Genomic DNA, 20,833 nt, shown 5'->3' with positions numbered 1-20,833 from the left:
TTTTGAACCAACAGCACGGAAGGAATAGCACAGAGACTGACTTACAGAGAAACTTAAAGCTGATGCAGTTCCCATGTGTCTGCTGTCCTTGTTTTTCGAGATGGAAGTAGTTATGGGTTTGGAAGGTGCTATCTAAGCATTGTTGCTAAATTTCTGCAATATACCTTGTAGATAGTAGCAGCAGTGTGTAAGCATTGGTGGTGGATGTTTGCAAATACACAGAGCCATGTCCTTAGCAAACAGCAAAAACATAAATAAACACTGTACCTGTTTCAACTAAAAAAAATAGGTAACAGCCATTCCCTGGTTAATTTCTCAGGACAATACCTTGATAAGTCAATCTGCTGTAATTAAAATAAACAAATTTTGGCAATTAACAGTCAGTCATCATTAAAGGAGGATGTTATTAAACTAGAAAGGGTGCAGAAAAGATTTATAAGGATGTTGCCAGGATTGGAAGGTTTGATTTATAGGGAGATGCTGAGGGGTGACCTTTTAGCAGGGGCATGGATAAGGTGAATAGCCAAGGTTTTTTCCCAGGATGGGGTAGTCCAAAACTAGAGCGCATAGGTTTAAGGTGCGAGGGGAAAGAAACCTTTTTACGTAGAGGGTGGTGCATGACTGGAACAAGCTGCCAGAGGAATTACAATATTTAAAAGGCATCTGAATAGGTAAATGAATAGGAAGGGTTTAGAGGGATATGGGTCAAATGCTGGCAAATGGGACTAGGTTAGACTGGGATATGTGGTCAGTGTGGTCATGTTGGACTGGAGTGTCTGCTTCTGTGCTGTATGACTCTAACTGGTAGATTCACCATGTCAACAACTCTAACAATCAGCGCCCATTTGCCAACCAATCAACGCTGTCCATTCATACAGTATTAAAAATATATTTTTCCTTCACTTTGGTTTTCTGGCTTACTGTCCTGATGACTACAAGATGAAAAGCTCCGACAAAATGTATCTTTGTTTTTAGCAATACTGAAGTTTCATATTCCAAAAGGCCAGAACATGAAAGGATTCAAAAAGATTTACAAGGATGTTGCCAGGATTGGAGGTTGGAGCTATAGGGAGAGCTGAAAATGTGTTGCTGGTTAAAGCGCAGCAGGTCAGGCAGCATCCAAGGAACAGGAAATTCAACGTTTCGGGCATAAGCCCTTCATCAGGAAGGCTATAGGGAGAGGCTGAATACGCTGGAGCTGTTTCCTCGAGAGCATGAGAAGCTGAGGCGTGACCTTATCGAGATTTATAAATATGAGGGGCATTGATAGGGTGAATACTCAAGGTCTTTTTCCCAGGGTTGGGAGTCCAAATCTAGAGGGCATAGGTTAAAGACAAGAGGGGAAAGATTTAAAAGGGACCGGACTTCTGGAACACTATAGATGGAGACTTGTATAGTTTGATCTGACATCATAACATAGTTCCATACACACAAACTTGGCAGCTAATCTTAGAATAAAGTAAAACAAACCTTTTACTCCACATCTTCCTCAGGTTCTTTTACAGTGCTCCTTTCAACCATTGGCATATAACCATGAACCATGAACTCATTACTTGATGTCTCCTCCCTTTCCCCACCAGGCCTGAGAAGTCTCTTACTTAATACATTCATCTGTCACAGCCTTTTCAGCTCTTTTGGATAACATATACAATCTATGCGCTTTATCATTGCCTGGGAAACAAATGCAAGTGGCAATGGGATGCTTTTTTCTGACTTTGATGGCGTTCTCACCACTATCTCAAAAGAAAAGGCTATCCTTCTTTGAAGGAGGGTCACTGGAAGTCAAAAAGCGAATTCTGTTTTATCTCCACAGACGCCATCAGACCTACTGAGTTTCCCCAGCAATTTCTGTTGCTTGTTTGTTTCAGAACCTTCTGGATAACTTTACTGCCAGAGTTGTTTGTGATTCTCCTGTTTGTAGAGGAACCATTGGGGAAAAAAACATGGGAAAAACCAGTGTGTCTGTTATCCTCCTGCTGACTAGTGTACTCATCATAGCCTCAAAATAACAAACATCATCTTCCACTAGAAGGACAAATACAAAACATGAAAAGATGTTTGATCAAAGCATTGCCACTTCCTCCATTATGTCATTGCTTAAGCCAAAGATCTGAGTAATGTCTGTATCACTTTATCTGTGCAGGGGCCTGGTAGCTACTGGATAAAGTTTTGATTTATTTGATCGGTAATTAACATCCACCTAGCACAGAAATTACAACAAACAAATCTCCAAAGAGAAGAAACAACAATGTGTTAGGATTAAAGCATGCTACTCGGATACAGGAATTTTGAAAGGAACTCATTACCAATCTGGAAATTTTTCACTCATCCAACTCAGTTTTAGAACAGTGGGATCACTGTGACCAGATCATTAGATACAAACATCATTGTTACTAGGACTGCAAAATTATGCAGAAACATGTTGCCTGCTGGAACAGAAGTGAACAGCTTTCAATGCTTGGTAAGACAACCCAATGTCATTTGTCAAGAAGACAGCATTCCATCACTTGAAGACTGAGACCCAAGGACAAATTTGGACAATAAAGGCAAGTAGTAAGACAAGATTCAACAGTATCTGTCCTAACATGCAAAGCTTTTTTGAAGCCATCAGGGCCAGATAGACAAAATCTCCTTGTTCACAAGTGTCTCTCTTCTTGATTATGACATTGCCATCCATCAGTGCTGGAAATTCATTTCTAAATCCTCAACCATAAATCCACACTGTCAACTTGTACCCTTCAGAAGCTATTCCCCAGTACTCAGTGGTAGAATCAAAAGAGTCAACTTACTTCAGTTGGAGAGCTTCAACAACCAATCAAATGCATAAAAAAGTTCAAAGCCTGTGGACCTGATGATGTTCCAGCTGAGGTCTTCAAAGCTGTAAGCTTCTGCTCGCATCTAGATTCATGTTCTTACCCTGCAGATTTGGAAAGAAAGAGAACTCTTCTGTGATTTAAATAACGTGATATTTGTAATTATCTTCAAAAAGGAAGATAAATCACACTACAGAAACTATCAAGGTACTTTCCTGTGGTCCATAGTGGGGAAAATCCTGAAACACTTTGTCCTGTATTACCTTATTCCAGTGGCAGAGGAAATCCTGCCAGAAACAAAGTGTGGTTTTCGATCTTCATAGCAATAAATATTATGTCAGATATTCCTATGTAAATTCAAGGTACATGCTGAATATGACACAGGGAACTTTTCATTACATTAATAAACCTAACCATATTTTATTCAGTAAATTGAGAGACTCAATGAATCTTCTATCGAGATTTGAATGTCTAATAAACTCTAATATAATCTTGCAATGCTTTCATGGTAATTTGTTTGCATTTGTCTTAAGTGGGAGATCTAAAACAGTTATCTTTAAAATTCAGTATTAAGCAAAATGAGACTGTCTGCATATATTTAAAATCTACTAGACAGTGCTTGTTCACCATGAAATTCAACTTCTCTTTAGTGTGAATATTAAATATTGCCTAGATGGAAAATTCTTTAACCTCAGTCCTGTCTGTGCCAAACTAAAATGACCACCGTAAACATATATGACCTCCAGTATGTTGGTGACTGTGGGGTTATCACCCATTCTACACCAGATTTGCAAGCTTTCTCAACCTGCTTCAGTTCTGCATAGTCTGTCCTTAGATGTCGCCAGGATAAAAACAAAACACATATTCAACCCGACCTAGTTAGTCAAATATTTTATTTCCCATATAATTAAAAACAGATACTTTGAAATACTTTGATAACTTCCTATACCATGGCAGCTACCTCTCTCAAAAGAAAAATCCAGCATCAGATTAGGGGCAACAACTCAGCCTTGTACAAACTATACCAATATAGATAGGGAGGGGAGGCAATGGCCTCGTGATATTATTGTTAGACGATTAATCCAGAGACCTAGGCAATGGTCTAGGGACCTGAGTTTGAATCATGGTAGAATTTGAATTCAATAGAAATCTGAAATTAATTGTTGAATGATAAACATGAAACCATCGTTGATTGTTAGGAAAAAGCCCAACTGGTTCACTAACATCCTTTAGGGAAGGCAACTGTGTTACGTGGTTAGCTGACGTGACTCCAGACCCATAGCAGATGACTCTGAAGTGCCTCTGGGCAATTAGAGATGGGCAATTAATGCTGACCGAGCTAGTGATGCCCACATCCTGTGAATGAATAAAAATTGTATACATTTGACAACAAAAATCTCCATAAATCAACTTTCCTAAATTATAAAATGGTTGTTGTCACCACACTCCTGTAAAAGTCATGACACCTGGACTATGTATTAGCATCACAAAAAATGTTGAAACATTTCACCAGCAATGTCTCCACTCCATTCTCTAGATTCAAAGGTCGAACCATCAAACAAACACAAGTGTCCTTTTACTTATAAACCTGGCTGTGTTCAGGCAAAAAAAACCTCCTGCAAAACCAACTACAATTGGCTAGACTCTGCTAGGATGGCTGAAAAGCATTTGTCCTTCCCCCTACCACGTCTTGATTTTTCAAGTGGGCAGTGATCCAGGAGCAGAGAAAGAAAATACTACTGAGACTCTGAAGCTCTCTTTAAAAAATGACAGCTTTGATATATTGACTGAAAAGAATTTGCTATACATTTTTCAAAGTGTGGACAAATTGTCTCCCAAGTTACATCATGCTTTCAGATCAAATACCTTAATAATGAGGTGGGGAGATAACAATGAGGAATGAGAAGGGAGCAAATCTTGCTTCTACATCCCATTACCACATTGAACATCTTGTGTGTCTGCCAAAAAAAATATCTGTGGATACAGAACCAGTCTGTTCATTCACCAGTTCAAAAAACTCATGAAACTCATGACCCTGAAGAGATGTCATCCTTAAATAGAGGGTCAGTTGACAATGCCGCAAAAATGAAGACCCTATTCTTGTAAGTTAATACTGATATACTTTACTAAACATAATTATATTTTGAGATTTTAAGAGGACAAGTTCTGGAATCTTACAGTCAGGATTCAGTATCAATGTGATCTTATGTCACTATGATATAGCTCTTTATGCACATGCTTAGTATTGTCTAAAATGTACTGTTGATTTTTAATCACATGTAACTTACATGTACCTGAACTCCATTGCATCATTCAAACAACATCAACTTTTCTCAAGTTGATAGTAAGTTGGGATCAAGTTTCATACTGCGATATTGTCCACTTACAACATCTAAAACGGCTGCTATTTACAAAGTATCATCTAATGTTGCCATCTCCTCTTCCAGCAGCTTAAGACTCAAATTTATCTGATGTGCAATATTGCTTCACCTGATACACAAGTTATTTTAATCAAGTAGTTATTTAAATGAGTGATAATATATTTGCTTCCATTTGATTCCTGCCTAACTAAGTCATAAGTTGGGGGGAAATGTGCCATTTGGCATCGCTACATAATGCTTCATGCAGCGAAAGCTTTGAGGTTCATAAATCTGTCTTTTCTTCGTGTCAGGCAATGTCTCGAAAGTCTCCATAACCTATGCATCTGAATCGAAGAGCAGAAAAGCCCAATCACTGTGCTGTACATGCCAGTGTCACTGCAAGAATACACATCTGCTTCAATACATTTTGGTAGTGTCAGCACCCATCAGTCAGATCAAATGACTCAATTCCCGGGACTGTAGACATAAAAGCTCTAGTAGATTGACTACACATTCTTATTTATATAGAAACTGTATACAACTAATCTGTGGGTAACTGACACATTTTGTGCATTACAGATTTTGAAGACGGATTTTTATCAATGATTTCTTAGAAACAATTAGGTCAAAGAGAAGGCAATTTACCTACTTTCTACAAAGGAGGATTGGCATTTTAAAAGAGAGTGTCCAAAGCTTTTAAGAGAAGATAAGATATTCAAAGTTTCTGCGAAGATTTGTAGCACGGGTGCTTGTTGTAGTGGTTCTGTTCGCCGAGCTGGAAGTTTTTGTTGCAAACGTTTCGTCCCCTGGCTAGGAGACATCATCAGTGCTCTGGAGCCTCCTGCGAAGCGCTTCGCAGGAGGCTCCAGAGCACTGATGATGTCTCCTAGCCAGGGGACGAAACGTTTGCAACAAAAACTTCCCGCTCTGCGAACAGAACCACTACAAGAAGATAAGATATAATTTTATGCCTTAAGTTATTGGACAAACTTGGAAAAACCTTTGGATTGTGCTGAAGTTTGCTCAGGAAAAACCTTGAGCAAAAATTGCCTTTCAGTACACAGCTAGCTGTAGCTATTGTGGAGAAAGCATGCAAGGAGAACCAGTGATCTCTCTGTGAATAAGAAGAAAAATATTTAAGCAAAGCCAGCTAAAACACACGTTCCCTCGCAGAAATAGTTTGCAAAAACTGATAATTGAAATTGTAATCAGGACTCCGAACTAATTTGCCATCTGCATCTGAAATCTGGTCCAAAATTCTACCAGTCTGAAACTATCAGCAATTAGATCTCATTGATAGGAAATCAAAAGAATGGTGAGTAATCAACCCAATGTGAATTTTCACCCTCAAGATACAAGGCTTTTTGCTCATTTTTTTCAAACTCATGACATTTTTGCAGAGCTGTCCTGTGTAGTTTATGGATGAATGATGCTTGTATACAAGATTATAGGATATGGTTTAAGTTTGCATAGTAGTTTAATTAATAGTCCATTTTACCACTTGCTTAAAGAGTACATTTTTTCTTAATAAGTAAGTTATTTTTGAGCTTATCAAAGAAACCTTATTGCAAGTCTCCTTCTGTTCCAGGTAATTGTAATAAAGGGATGCAAATTGATCATTTTGGTGATTAAATAAAACATTTAGACTTTTGGTATGGCTCGTGGAGTTTGATTACCAATGTACTCATCCTGTCAGAATTATCACAATACTTGTCATCAATGTTACATCCCAGATTGAAAGAACCACACTCACCATCACAGATTAGCAAAGTCTTAACAAAGCTTTAATGCAGCATTATTATTGCTGCTGCTCTATTATTTGTGTCAATTGACTTTGGATCTCCATGACAGGTGACTCCTTGCCAAGTAGAAAATATACTTTACTGTAGCTTATCCAAATATTGTATATTATTTAACATACAAGTCATTATGAAATCCCTCCTTTATGATAAAAAAAATCCAAGATTTTTTGGTATTACACAAATGAACACTTGTATGTTAGATAAAATCTATAATTGCAAACAACACAATGGGAACTTCAACATCAAAAGGGCAAAGTTCAGTGTACATCCTTTTAGCTTTGAACATGATCAACACATATAAAACATTAATGCTAGATGTACCAACATTTCCTATTTCCCAAATTAAAAATCATACAATTTCAAATCACAAGTCAGTTTTCCAAACTGATTTCCAATTTCACGCGCTGTCACTAAATCATAAAATCTTCCTGTTTTGATAGCTTCCTCTCATGCTGCAGTCTGGTCACATACTGATAATCATACTAGATTAGGAAAGATTGTTCCCTCTGGAATTGTTTTTCTCTCTTGATTTTAAGCTGACTGTCTATAGGCCACCAAATAATAACATTACATTGGGGCAGGCAATAAACAAAAGAAATAACTAAGGCCCATAAAAATGGTACAGCAATTATCATGGGGGAGTTTTAATCTACATGTTGATTGGTCGAACCAGCTTGGTCAAGGTAGCCTTGAGGAGGAGTTCATTGAATGTATCTGTGATAGTTTTCTTGAACAGTATGCAATGGAACCGATGAAAGAGCAAGCTATCCTAGATTTGGTTCTGTGTAATGAGACAATAATTAATAACCTAATAGTTAGGGATCCTCTTGGAAGGAGTGATCATAGTATGGTTGAATTTAGAATATAGATGGAGAGGGTGAAGATAAAATCAACATCAGGGTCCTGTGCTTAAACAAGGGAGACTACAATAAGATGAGGGAGGAGCTGGCTAAAGTAGACTGGAAACAAAGTCTTTATGGTGGGACAGTTGACGAGCAGTGGGGGACTTTTAAAGCAACTTTTCAAAGTGCTCAGCTAAAGTACATTCCAGTGAAAAGGCAGGACTGTAAGGAAAGGGGTAATCTTTCAGGGGTGTCTAAGGAAATAAGGGAAGCTATCAAGTTGAAAGAGAAGGCATACAAAGTGGCCAAGATCAGTGGGAAACGAGAAGATTGGGAAGGCTTTAAAGGTCAACAGAAAGCCACAAAAAGAACCACAAAGCATGCTGGCTCTGATTTTTGGATTGTTAGATGCCAGCTATCAGTCCCTATATTTCGTTCATTTGCTGAGGTCTTTGATATGATACCTTTTGACTCATGAGGAATTTCATGTACACTATCATTGCCAAAAGGACTACATCTTGAGGCAAAATAAGGCATCTTGAGGCATCTTACTCCTAGCTCAACATTACTTCATCACCTGATATGACAGCATATCTTCTCTTCTGGGTGTAGCATAAAACTTTGCAGCATGTGTTTTTTTAGTATCATGATTTGAATCTTCTGAACAATGTTGCTGTCCCTCATCCTTAAAGTTTACAATTCTTCCAAATAATTTGTAAACATTGACATTGTCCTCTGCGCGCCAAGACCCAGAGTAGGCAAAGGGCATGGTGGTTAGCATTGGTGCCTCACAGTGCCAGGGATCCAGGTTTGATTCAAACCTTGGAGTTTGCAAGTTCTCCCCGTGTCTGCTTGGGTTTTTGCCAGGTACTCTGGTTTCCTTCCACAGTCCAAAGATGTGGAGGTTAGTTGGATTGGCCATGGTAAGTGCAGGGTTACAGGGATAGGGAGTGGGGCTAGGTATGGATGGGTCTTCAGGGGAGTCAGTGTAGACTTGATGGGCCAAATGGCCTCCTTCCAACATGTAGGGGTTCTATGATTAATATATATCAGTAAAGCAAGGGTGCCAATATCCACCCCACAGAAACTCCACTATACACCTTCTTCCAGCCTGACATATGTCTGTTGACCAGTAATTTCTGTTTCCTATCACCCAATAATTTTGTAACCATGTTGACAATGTCACTCTTATACCATAAACTATAACTTTGGTCAAGACTGTTGTGTGTCACTGTATCAAATGCCTCTGGTAATCCATGCATACCACACATCAACAGTAACTCTAGAATTTACAGATTGCTATCCTGAAAATGCTCCCTTTATCCCACTCGTGACTTTCTATTACTTAGTCAATTAGATTAGACTTACAGTGTGGAAACAGGCCCTTCGGCCCAACAAGTCCACACCGACCCGCCGAAGCGCAACCCACCCATACCCCTACATTTACCCCTTACCTAACACTACGGGCAATTTAGCTTGGCCAATTCACCTGACCCGCATATCTTTGGACTGTGGGAGGAAACCGGAGCACCCGGAGGAAACCCACGCAGACACGGGGAGAACGTGCAAACTCCACACAGTCAGTCGCCTGAGTCGGGAATTGAACCCGGGTCTACAGGCGCTGTGAGGCAGCAGTGCTAACCACTGTGCCACCGTGCCGCCCCTCTATGCATGCTAATGTTACCCCTAATACCATGAACCTTTCTTAAGAAGACGTTACCAAATGCCTTCTAATAATCCACATATACTACATGCACTGCTTCCACTTTATCCATCCTGCTTGTTATTTCCTCAAAGAATTCTGGTAAAGTTGTCAGGCATGATTTCCCTTAATGAAGCTATACCGACTCTTCTTAACCATGTTATGCATTTGTAAATGCACGATTTCATCCTTATAGATTCTAATATTTTCCCAACAACAGGCATAATCTAAAAGGTGTATAGTTATCTAGTTATCCTTCTCTTTTTCCAAATCTTTGGGACTTTTCTAGAATTTAGGGATTCTTGGAAGATTACTACCAATGCATTCAGCACCTGTAAAAGGTACTTCATTTAATAACCTAGGATGCATCCTGTCAGGTTCAGGGGACTTAGTGGTAGTTAGCCACATTAGTTTCCCTAATACCTTTTCTATAGGTACAGTTATTGCATTTATTTCTCTTCTCCTTTTGTACTTGATCATTTTGAAATTTTGTCTTGTTAGCTCTCAATCTACTTTCTCATTCAATACGTCTTTCATTCTCCTCTGTATTTAAAAGAAGATTGCCCTGTGTCTTGGGACAATTATATAATCAAAGGCTAAGTTCATATGGTTGTAAATTGTGCTGGGAATGGTAGTCCTGATTCCGTTGACTGCAAAAGATATGATTCAAACACAATATAATGCAATCTAGTCACTTTCTGTGAAAACTTTTTAGAATATTTCAATTTGGTTACTTACATTTGCCACTTTAAAAGATAAAAGGTCCACATCTATAACTTATACAAAAAGTTAGAATGATGCCACTTAGATTTAAAATAAGTTTATGAGTTTAACAGATAATAAAGTGTAAAAGTGAAGTTCAGAGAGGTTCAGCCAACATGCTATTGAATGGTGGAACAAACTTGATGGACTGTAAAGCCTAAAGGTACTCCTCTATTTTATATTATTACATTGCTTGATCATAAGATATAAGACCATACGATACTGCAACAGAATGAGGCCCTTTGTTTCAGAGAGTCTGCTCTGCCATTCCATCTTGGCTAAAATGTTTCTCAATCCCATTCTCCTGCTGTCTCCCTGTAATCCTGGATCTCCTTACCAGAGTTAGAGTTGAACAGTACAGAAACAGACCCATTAGTCTAACTCATCCATGCCAACCAGCTATCCCAAAATTAATCTAGTCCTTTTTACCAGCATTTGGTCCAAATCCTTTTAAACCATTCCCATTCATGAACCCATCCAGATGCCTTTTAATAAGGCTCACTGTTCTATAATTACCAGTGTTGTCTCTCCTTCCCTTCTTGAACAAGAGGACATTTGCTATCCTCCACTCTTCTGGCATTATTCCTGTAGACAATAACGACAAAGATCAAACCCAAAGGCTTTGCAATCTTCTCCCTAGCTTCCCAGAGAATCCTAGGATAAATCCAATCTGGCCCAAGGGACTTAACTATTTTCACGCTCTCTAGAATTGCTAACACCTCCTCCTTGTGAACCTCAATCCCATCTAGTCTAATAGCCTGTAACTCAGTACTCTCCCTGACAATATTATCTTTTTCCTGTGTGAATACTGCCAAAAAATATTCGCCTATCTCCTAAGAGTCCACGCACAACTTCCCACTACTGTCCTTGACTGGCTCGAATCTTACCCTATTTATTCCTGACGTACCTACAGAAAGCTTCAGGTTTTCCTTGATCCTACCTGCCAAAGACTTCTCATGTCCCTTCCTAGCTCTTCTTCACACTCTCTTTAGGTCCTTCCTGGCTAACTTATAACTCTCAAGTGCCCTAACTGAGCCTTTATGTCTCATCTTTTAGAAAAGCCTCCTTCTTCCTCTTGACAAGAGAGTCAACTTCTTTAGTAAACCACGGTTTCCTCACTTGGGCCACTTCCTCCCTGCCTGACAGGTACATGCTTATCAAGGACATGCAGTAACTGTTCTTTGAACAAGCTCCCCATTTCAATTGCGCCCATCCTCTGTAGTTTCCTTCTTCAACCTATACAACATAAATCTTGCCTAAATGCATCATAATTGCCTTTTCCTCCAGCTATAACTCTTCCCCAAGCATTATATACCTATCCCTTTCCATCGCTAAAGTAACCGTAACTGAATTGTGGTCACTATCACCAAAGTGCTCATCTATCTCCAAATCTAACATCTGGCCTAGTTCATTACTCAATATCAAATCCAAAGTTGCTTCATGCTTTGTTAGCCCATATTGTGTCAAGAGTGTGGTGCTGGAAAAACACAGCAGGTCTGGCAGTGTCTGAGGAGCAGGAGAATCAATGTTTTGGGCTTAAGCACTTCATCAGGAGTACCTACATACTGTCAGGAAACTCTCCTGCACACATTGGACAAAAACTGACCCATCTAAAAGTACCCAAACTATAGTGTTTCCAGTCAATATTTGGAAAGTTAAAATCCCCCATAACAACTACCCTGTCACTCTTGCTCTTATCCAGAATCATCTTTGCTATCCTATCCTGTTCATCTCTGCAACTATTTGGAGGCTGATAGAAAACTCCCAACAGGATGACGTCTCCTTTCCTGTTTCTAAACTCAGCCCATACTACCTCAGTAGATGAGTCCTCAAACATCCCTTCTTACACACCTCCTCTTATTTTACCACCTTCCCTGATCTTACTGAAACACCCAAATCCCGGAACCTGCAAACAACCATTCCTGTCCTTTCCATATCCATGTCTCAGAAACGGACACAACATCAAAGTCCCAGTTCAATTTTGTTAGCACATGAAGCAATCTCGGTCTTAAATACACTCAAAGACTTGGCCTCCCACAGTCCTCTGTGGCAGTCAGTTTCACAGATCAACCAACTCTGGCTGAAGAAATTCCTCCTCATCTTAGTTCTAAAGAGTTCTCTCTTCACTGAGGCTGGACCCTTCAATCCTAATCTATTCACTACTGGAAATATCTTTGCCACATCCACTGGATCCATGCCTCTCTAAGTTTCAATGAGATCACCCCTTCATCCTTCTAAATTCCATTGAGTAAAGACTCAGAATCCTCAGCTGCTCCTCATATGACAAGCCCCTCACCTCTGGGATCATTCTTATGTTGAATTTTTAAAAAGATTATTCATTTTTTAAAGAGGTGTTTATTTTCCTCAAAATTTGAATAACCTAATTTTTTTTAAAAAAATGCCTTCCACATACACATTCTAACATGGAAAAAAATACAATGTCTCACAGAGATGTCATCTCTCAAAATGCTTCTAGCATCTCTTCAAAGTTATTTTAAAAGTGGTTTTATTTTAATTCAAAATATGACAATTTTAGTTTTCCATGACATATTTAGCCTTGGTTCAGAGATGTTGATGCCCAATATTTTGTTGGTGTCTTGAAATTGCCTATAATCAGATGCTCATACCACATACCAACTGGAACCTAGGCAAATATAGCACACCTCCTGATACTCCATTACATGATCAGAGGTTTGGCTGGGGTTTGGGGCGGGGGTGGGGGGGTGGGGGGTGGGTGGGGAGGGTTGGAAGGATTGGATGACCATCAGCTAGAGAAAGGAGGTCTAGGTAGGCAGTGAAGGAGTCCCTTGTGGCCATTCAGGGCTGAAGGATCTGAACTTAAGGGAATTTATATTTGCCAGGAATTGGTGTTGGAAAGACTGTTAGGTCTGAAGGTTGATAAGTCCCTGGGGCTTGATGGTCTACATCCCAGGGTACTGAAGGAGGTGGCTTGAGAAATCATGAATGCGTTGGTGATTATTTTCCAGAGTTCGATAGATTCGGGATCAGTTCCTGCAGATTGGAGGGTGGCTAATGTTGTACCACTTTTTAAGAAAGGTGGGAGTGAGAAAGCAGGAAATTATAGACCAGTTAGTCTGACCTCAGTGGTGGGAAAGATGCTGGAGTCTATGATAAAGGATGAAATTACGACATATCTGGATAGTAGTAACAGAATAGGTCAGAGTCAGCATGGATTTATGAAAAGGAAATCATGCTTGACTAATCTTCTGGAATTTTTTGAGGATGTAACTCTGAAGATGGATGAGGGAGATTGCGTAGATGTAGTGTACCTGGACTTTCAGAAAGCTTTTGACAAAGTCCCACATAGGAGGTTAGTGAGCAAAATTAGGGCACATGGTATTGGGGGCAAGGTACTAACTTGGATTGAAGATTGGTTGGCTGATGGGAAACAAAGAGTAGTGATAAACGGCTCCATTTCGGAATGGCAAGCAGTGACCAGTGGGGTACCCCAGGGATCAGTGCTGGGACTGCAGCTTTTTACAATATATATTAATGATACAGAAGATGGTATTAGTAATAACATTAGCAAATTTGCTGATGATACTAAGCTGGGTGGCAGGGTGAAATGTGAGGAGAATGTTAGGAGATAACAGGGTGACCATAAGCCATTTAGGGCTGAGATGCTTTACCCACAGAGTGGTGAGCTTTGGAATTCTCTGCCACAAAAGTGGTTGAGGCCAAAACACAGAATGTTTTCAAGAAGGGAGTTAGAAAAGGTTTGAGGCTAAAAGGATCAAAAGGTATGGGGAGAAAGTGGGAAACAGGATATTGAATTGGATGTTCAAGCCTGAATTATATGGTGTAGTGCAGCAGGCTTGAAAGGCCAAGTGGCCTACTCTTGCTTCTACCTTCGCTGTTTCTGTGGTTTCTATGGAACGTACCAATCATGGATTATATTCAAGGTTTTGGAAATCTATTTCTATTAACCAAACTTATAAAAAAACTCTAAGACTACCGCATTTCTACACTTACATTTTCCTTTTGGTGCAGTAAAACCAACTAGCGGTCTAAATATTTGTTCTCCTTTCAACTATGTAAACTGGGTGTAAACTGGGCTTGTCTTGTAGTTCCAGTATTTCTTCTTCAAATTTCTGACAGTTTTTGTGCAAAATATTTAGCTGTGGTAACCCCCAAAAATGTGACTGGTGGGGGAATTCAGGAATGGAAACACCATTGAATAGTAAGGAAAGATGATTTGATTTTCTATTCCTCTGGTGGTCATCGATTACCAATTGTGTGACGGACATAATATTTATCAGTTATCAGCCCAAATCTGAATGGTGTACAAAGTGTGTAGCACATGGGCAAGTTTCAGTGTCTGAAGAGTTATGAATGGAACTGAACACTACAAAATCATCAGCGAACTTTCCCCACTTTTGTCTTTACAATGAAATCATTGATGATTAAGCTGTTTGAATAAGAATATTTGGAATTAGGATTTTGCTTGAAGAACTCCCAAATAATGTTTCGGACTAAGAAAACTGGCCTGTACCAAACACAACTCTCAACCTCGGTATGAACTGTGGAATGTTTTTCCGCAATTCCCAGTGATTTCATTATTACAAGATGCCACTCTTGACTTAATGCTGTCTTGATGGAAAGAGTAGTCATTCTACCTCATAAAAGCATCTTTTTAATACAATCCTTCCAAAAATGTTAAGTTGTATTAATGTTTTAAAAGATGTTTCTCATTTTAAGGATTGCTGTTCTTCTTTATACTTTTACATTTACTGTATGTAATTTAATATTCGAAAATACCATTGTCCAGAAATTAGTGTAATAACATTGCAAAATGAAATTCAGTGTTCTAATTGATCAAGATGATTTAATAAAATTATTGACATACTTCTTGATTTCATTAGTAATTTTGGAGCTTTAATTTCACTCTAAATAGATCTCTGCACAAATGTTTTGCCTCTTGATGGCAATAAAATATACATCTTTCAGAAAAGATCGAATTCTGAAATTACTTTAAAATTTTATATTTTGATACTTATTATCAATTTGAAATTATTTAAATGATTGAGAGGTCAGTCCACAATTATCGGAATATGTAATTACTCAATTTACTCCCTTGCCTCAACTATCAATGACATGGTAGATTTTTTTTGTATTTTGTTCGAAAATTCTTGTTTAACATGCTAACTTTGAGCAGTAGAAATACGAGGAAAGCACAAAAATCAAAGGCCAGTCAGCTCATCAAGTTCATTCCTTTGGCAGACAACACAAACCTTAGGTTTTTCTACTTCAATTATGTATCTGCTTAATCTCTCCCTGGTTATTAAGAATATTCTGAAGAAGTCTTGATCACTCAATTATCTGATTTTTTAAAAAAGATAGATTGCTTTGATTAAAGCAATATTCACAATAATTATTCCAATAATTAGGTAGAAATATTTTCAAAAGTTACTTATCCAGTGCTTTTTGGTGTTGACCAACACCAGATTCACTGCTTTTGCTCAGAATCCATTTCACATATCTGTAAGTGGGCAAAAAAAATTCTCTATTCAAGAGTCATTTCAGGCTGGTTAATTTACAAATTGAATTTTCTTCTTGTCTCACTTGATGTGCAGGTTCAATAGTGCTATGATACAGGATTGTTATCATTTCACAAATTGGATTTGTATCTTATTGCTATATAAAGTAAAACAGTCTTTATTCATGACTAAGCACAGAAACTTGTTTTATTTTATTCTAGCTTTCCAATACATCAATTTCCATTTGAGGATTTGGTCACTTATCCCTCACATCATGTTGTAACTACACCCTCAGCAATGACAGGATAAGTTATTTTTCCTTTTATTCATATCTCTTCAAAATATACCATATCATTGGATTAACTTGGTTAATAAGCCTACATTAAAGGGGAATTCAATGAATTCTCAATTATCCAATTCTAGCCGTTACAGAAAAACATTGTTATGTACACACGTTTCACCATAAGTACCATGTTTGAGAACAGTTGCTCTTTTTAGTGGTGATTTTAAGAATGTAATAATAAATCCACATACTCATCTGTGATGAGCATAATCACTTTGCAGACTTCCTATCTCACCATTCTTTTTATCTTAATTGTTTATAAGATTTGAGCATTGTGCGATGGTGGTGAATTGCAGTAGTGCCATAATAACACATCCATAATTGTTTTAGGAAAGAAGTGCTAGGATTTGGAATCAGGCGGCAGTGGAAGATTGGATACATAGTTCCAAGCCTGGAGGCTGTGTGACTTTGAGGGAAATTTGCATTTGATGCCTTTGTCTTTTCAGTTGATACAGGTAATGGATTTAGAGTCATAGAATCAAAAAGCCATATAGCACGGAAACAGGCTCTTCAGTCCAACTCATCCATGATGATCAGATATTCTAAATAAATCTAGTCCCATTTGCCAGCATTTGGCCATATCCCTCTAGACCCTTCCTATTCACATACCCATCCAGATGCCTTTAAATATTGTAATTGTACCAACTTCCACCACTTCCTCTGGCAGCTCATTCCATATAAGTACCATGAAAATGTTGTCCCTCAGGTCCCCTCTCACATTAAATCTATGCTCACCAGTCTTGACTCCCTAACTGTGGGGGAAAGACCTTAGTTATTCCCCCGGTCTATGTCCCTCATGATTTCGTAGCCCTCTATAAGGTTACTCCTCAGCCTCAGAGACTGCAGGGAAGGTTTCCAAGAAAACGTAATGGGGGTTTGCCGCTGTGCTTCATGTACAATAGTTGCTGCACAATGCTGCGACTGTTCATCGATGGTGGTGGGAGTGAACATTTAAGGTGTTAATTGGGTGTCAATCAAGAAGGCCTCTTTGCTCTGGATGCTATTAGACTTTCTTAAGTGTTGTTGTAGCTTCACTCATCTAGACAATTGGACAGTATTCTATTATACTCCCAACTTGCATCTTGTAGATAGTGGACTGGCTTTGAAGAGTTAAGTGGCAAGTCAAATACTGCAGAATTCTGAGTATCTGACCAGGTGTGGTGACAACATGATTTATATGGTTGGTCCAGTTCAGTTTCTGGTCAATGCTAACTTCCAGGATGTTGACAGTGCGGGATTCAGTGTGGGATTCAGTGGTGATAATACCATTAAATTCAGAAGAAATGGTTAGATTTGTTCATTGGAGATGGTCATTGCCTGGCACTTGTTTGTTGTGTGTTACTTTTTACTTTTCACATCTCAGAGTCTGAATATTATCCAATTATTGCTGCATGTGGATTCTGGCTATTTAATGGTCTACGGAGTCACAATTGATGCTGAACATTACACAATCATTGCCACTTCTGATCTTATTATGGGGGTGGGGGGGACGATTCAGAGCAGAAGGTCTTTAATGGAGCAGGTAAAGATAGTTGGCTTTAGGACATTACTGCAGGAGCTCCTCAGAACAACATCACTTAACTGAGATATTTGACCTTCAACAACCAGTCATTTTCCACTACCAGAAAGATATGGATGCTTTGAAGAGGGTGCAGAGAAGGTTTACCAGGATGTTGCCTGATCTGGAGAGTTTTATGTATGAGGAGAGGTTGGATAAACTCATTGTTTTCATTGGAAAGAAAGAGGCTGAGGGGCAACTTGATAGAGGCCTACAAAATTATGAGGGGTGTAGATAGGGTGGATTTCAGCGGCTTTTTCCCCAGGGTGGAAAGACAAATACAATAGGGCACAAGTTCAAGGTGAGAAGTAACATGTTGGGGAGAAGTACATGGGTAAACTTTTTCACACAAATGTTGATAGATGCTTGGATGCACTGCCAATAGAGGTGGTGGAAGCAGGTATGTTAATATTTATAGGTGTATCATGATAGACATATGAACATAAGGCAAACAGAGGGGTAGATACCATGCATAGGCAATAAGTAGCAAATCTAACTAAGGATTAGGAAATGGTGCAGGCTCGGTGGGTTATATTTTAAATCTGTTGTACTTTCTCTGGTCATGGAGAGTTTTTCCTCTGAATTAAGGTAAATTAGAGCCCTTGATGCCACACTAGATTAAGTACTGTCTTGATTCAGGAACAGAGTTGAGAGTGTGTTGCTGGAAAAGCGCAGTAGGTCAGGCAGCATCCGAGGAGCAGGAAAATTGACGTTTTGGGCCACAGCCCTTCATCAGGATTTCTGATGAAGGACTCTGGCCCAAAACGTCAATTTTCCTGCTCCTTGGATGCTGCCTGACCTACTGCGCTTTTCCAGCAACACACTCTCAACTCTGATCTCCAGCATCTGCAGACCTCACTGTCTCCTAGTTGATTCATGAACAATTACGTTCACTTCAGTAAAAGTATGGTAATGTTGCTAGACGAGTAATCAAGAAGTGCATGTTAACACTGTATTTGTGACAAGAGCTCAAACTCAATCACAGCAGTTCTTGGAATATAAATTCAATGAATAAATCTGGTATGTAAATTAATGGCGATCATGGAACTATCATGGATTGTGGCTAAAAATCCATCTGGATTCAGAACTGTTTTTAGGTAAGAAAATATGCCTTCCTTACCTTGCTTGGCCGACATATCACTTTTAACTCACAATACTGTGGTTGATTTTACTTGCCCTCTAAAATAGTGCAAGCCAGTCAGTTCAAGGGCGGGTTAGGAATGGTCAACAAATGTTGGGTTTGCCAGCTCACATCCCACAAAAGAATAAGCAAACAAAACCTCTTGATTTCAGTACTTTCTTTGTTTGGAAGAATACTCATCAGCTAAGAGGGGAGGTAACAGTGGGTGGTGGTCAGCAGGGGTCTCAGGTTTAACATGATCATATGAGACTTTAGAGAATCTGGGGCCCATATTAAAGGATTCTTAGGACAACTCCTGCTTGATTTTATATCACTGTGCCATTATCTATGGTGGGTATGTCCTGCCAGTAGAACAGTTCATAGACGTGAATAATGTCTGGGAGATTGTCTGCAAAGTGAAATCCAGCTTATCACTCACACAGTGTAGTTCACAGTTTTGATTCCAGACAAGCGAGGGACATTGTTGATGGAATATTTTTTTCAGTGGTTGATCTGTTATTTTTTGCTTCGACATTTGGGGAGGTCAAAACTGTGCTCATTGTGTACAACAGCCATGCCATTTTATATTGGCTGTTCGAATCTCTTATGAGTATATATCAGCTGAAGCAATTGGATACCAAATGCTAAATTTCCCAGATTGGAGCCCTTCTTCCATTAGTGTGCCTCAAATTTGCCATCGTATAAAGTTGAATAAAAATGAACAAAGTGTGCACGTATTGCATGTAAAGTACATTTTGGAGGAGGGAATTGATAGTTTCATAAATGTGTGACATGGACTTAACAAATAATGAAGCAGCTTCAGTGAGAACTATTGGGATGACATGGGCCATGCAGGAAGATATAAATAAATACGTAGAGTTTGTAAAATGATGTAAACTGTATTGATGACGTTAATTCAAACATGTTATTCCTATGAAAAATTGGAAAGGCATTCATCACCAGGTTGTCATCAGTGTCCTGCAATGCTGAATCTGAGTCGGGTTTCAATAAACCTTGTTTCTATTTCTAATTTCTACTACATTACAAATCTGAACTGGACACTGTTTGGATGCTTGAAAAACATCTCCTTTGCCAGGCCTTGCATTTCAATTCTTTAGTGGCCTGTGTTGTGGGAGGACAAAGGGGCCAGATAGACAAAGAATCGCTGAAATTCTCTTTGAAATACGGCAGCATTGCAATTAGTGATTAGTCACCAGCTTGCTACCATTCAAAATGGTGAGAATTTGTCTATCAATGGGTATTACATTTTGAATCTAAAAACCATAATAACGAGACAGAACAGTAGTACAGAAGGAAAGGAAGCAAATCCATACCCCAGATGCCCTTTTTCCATGTGTTCAAAAATCTGTGGGTTGATAAATGACCACTTCAGTCATAAAGACAGATGACATAAAATCTGATTCCGAGATAGACATCATTCAATCTAGGGGCAGGTGACCAAATGACCTAAAAACAACAAAGCTGGAGATCACAGTGAGTCAGACAGCATTATTGAAGAGAGAGAGAGATCGAGCGAGAGAGCAAGCCGACTTTGAATCTATATGAATTCATCAGTCATCCAGACTCTAAACGTTAGTTTGCTCTCTCTCCATGGATGCTGTCTGGTCCGCTCTGATCTCCCACATATATTGTTGAAATGGTACAGATTCCAGCATCTGCAGTAATTTGCCTCGACTAAATTACCTACATTTAAATGTACCATACTACACTTAACAATACTCCCACCAGCATCAGTTTAAATCTAGATTTATTAAGTAGCAACAGTCATTGTTACAGCAGGAGCAATCTACAAGTTCCTTTAACTTTTTAATGTGTACTTTGCTATTTGGTTAAAAAAAGTTTCAAAAACCACTTCCACCTCCACAGTCCCTTACATAGACAGAGGTTTGACATTTAAACACATACAGTAGCAGAATACTATTGCGATCATTAACTGGATATATAAGAGTTTTAACCGCTCCGCTTCGGACGCCCACGCAATTAATCAATGGGGTGCATCGAAGAATGGGAAT

The 20,833-nt window shown here is 39.0% G+C and overlaps 1 long non-coding RNA gene across 1 annotated transcript in view; it reads right to left on the bottom strand.

Annotated features, from left to right (window-relative positions):
• LOC132817595 (uncharacterized) overlaps positions 1 to 20,833 on the bottom strand; it is a 41,671-nt gene that overhangs the window by 18,990 nt on the left and 1,848 nt on the right. The window contains exon 2 of the long non-coding RNA XR_009644898.1: positions 2,790 to 2,917. This is a non-coding gene — a long non-coding RNA (uncharacterized LOC132817595). The remainder of the gene's footprint in view (positions 1 to 2,789; positions 2,918 to 20,833) is intronic.

This window comes from Hemiscyllium ocellatum, chromosome 7, assembly GCF_020745735.1.
Source record: "Hemiscyllium ocellatum isolate sHemOce1 chromosome 7, sHemOce1.pat.X.cur, whole genome shotgun sequence".
Lineage (NCBI taxonomy): Eukaryota > Metazoa > Chordata > Chondrichthyes > Orectolobiformes > Hemiscylliidae > Hemiscyllium > Hemiscyllium ocellatum.
This window is presented reverse-complemented; position numbering and strand designations above follow the sequence as displayed.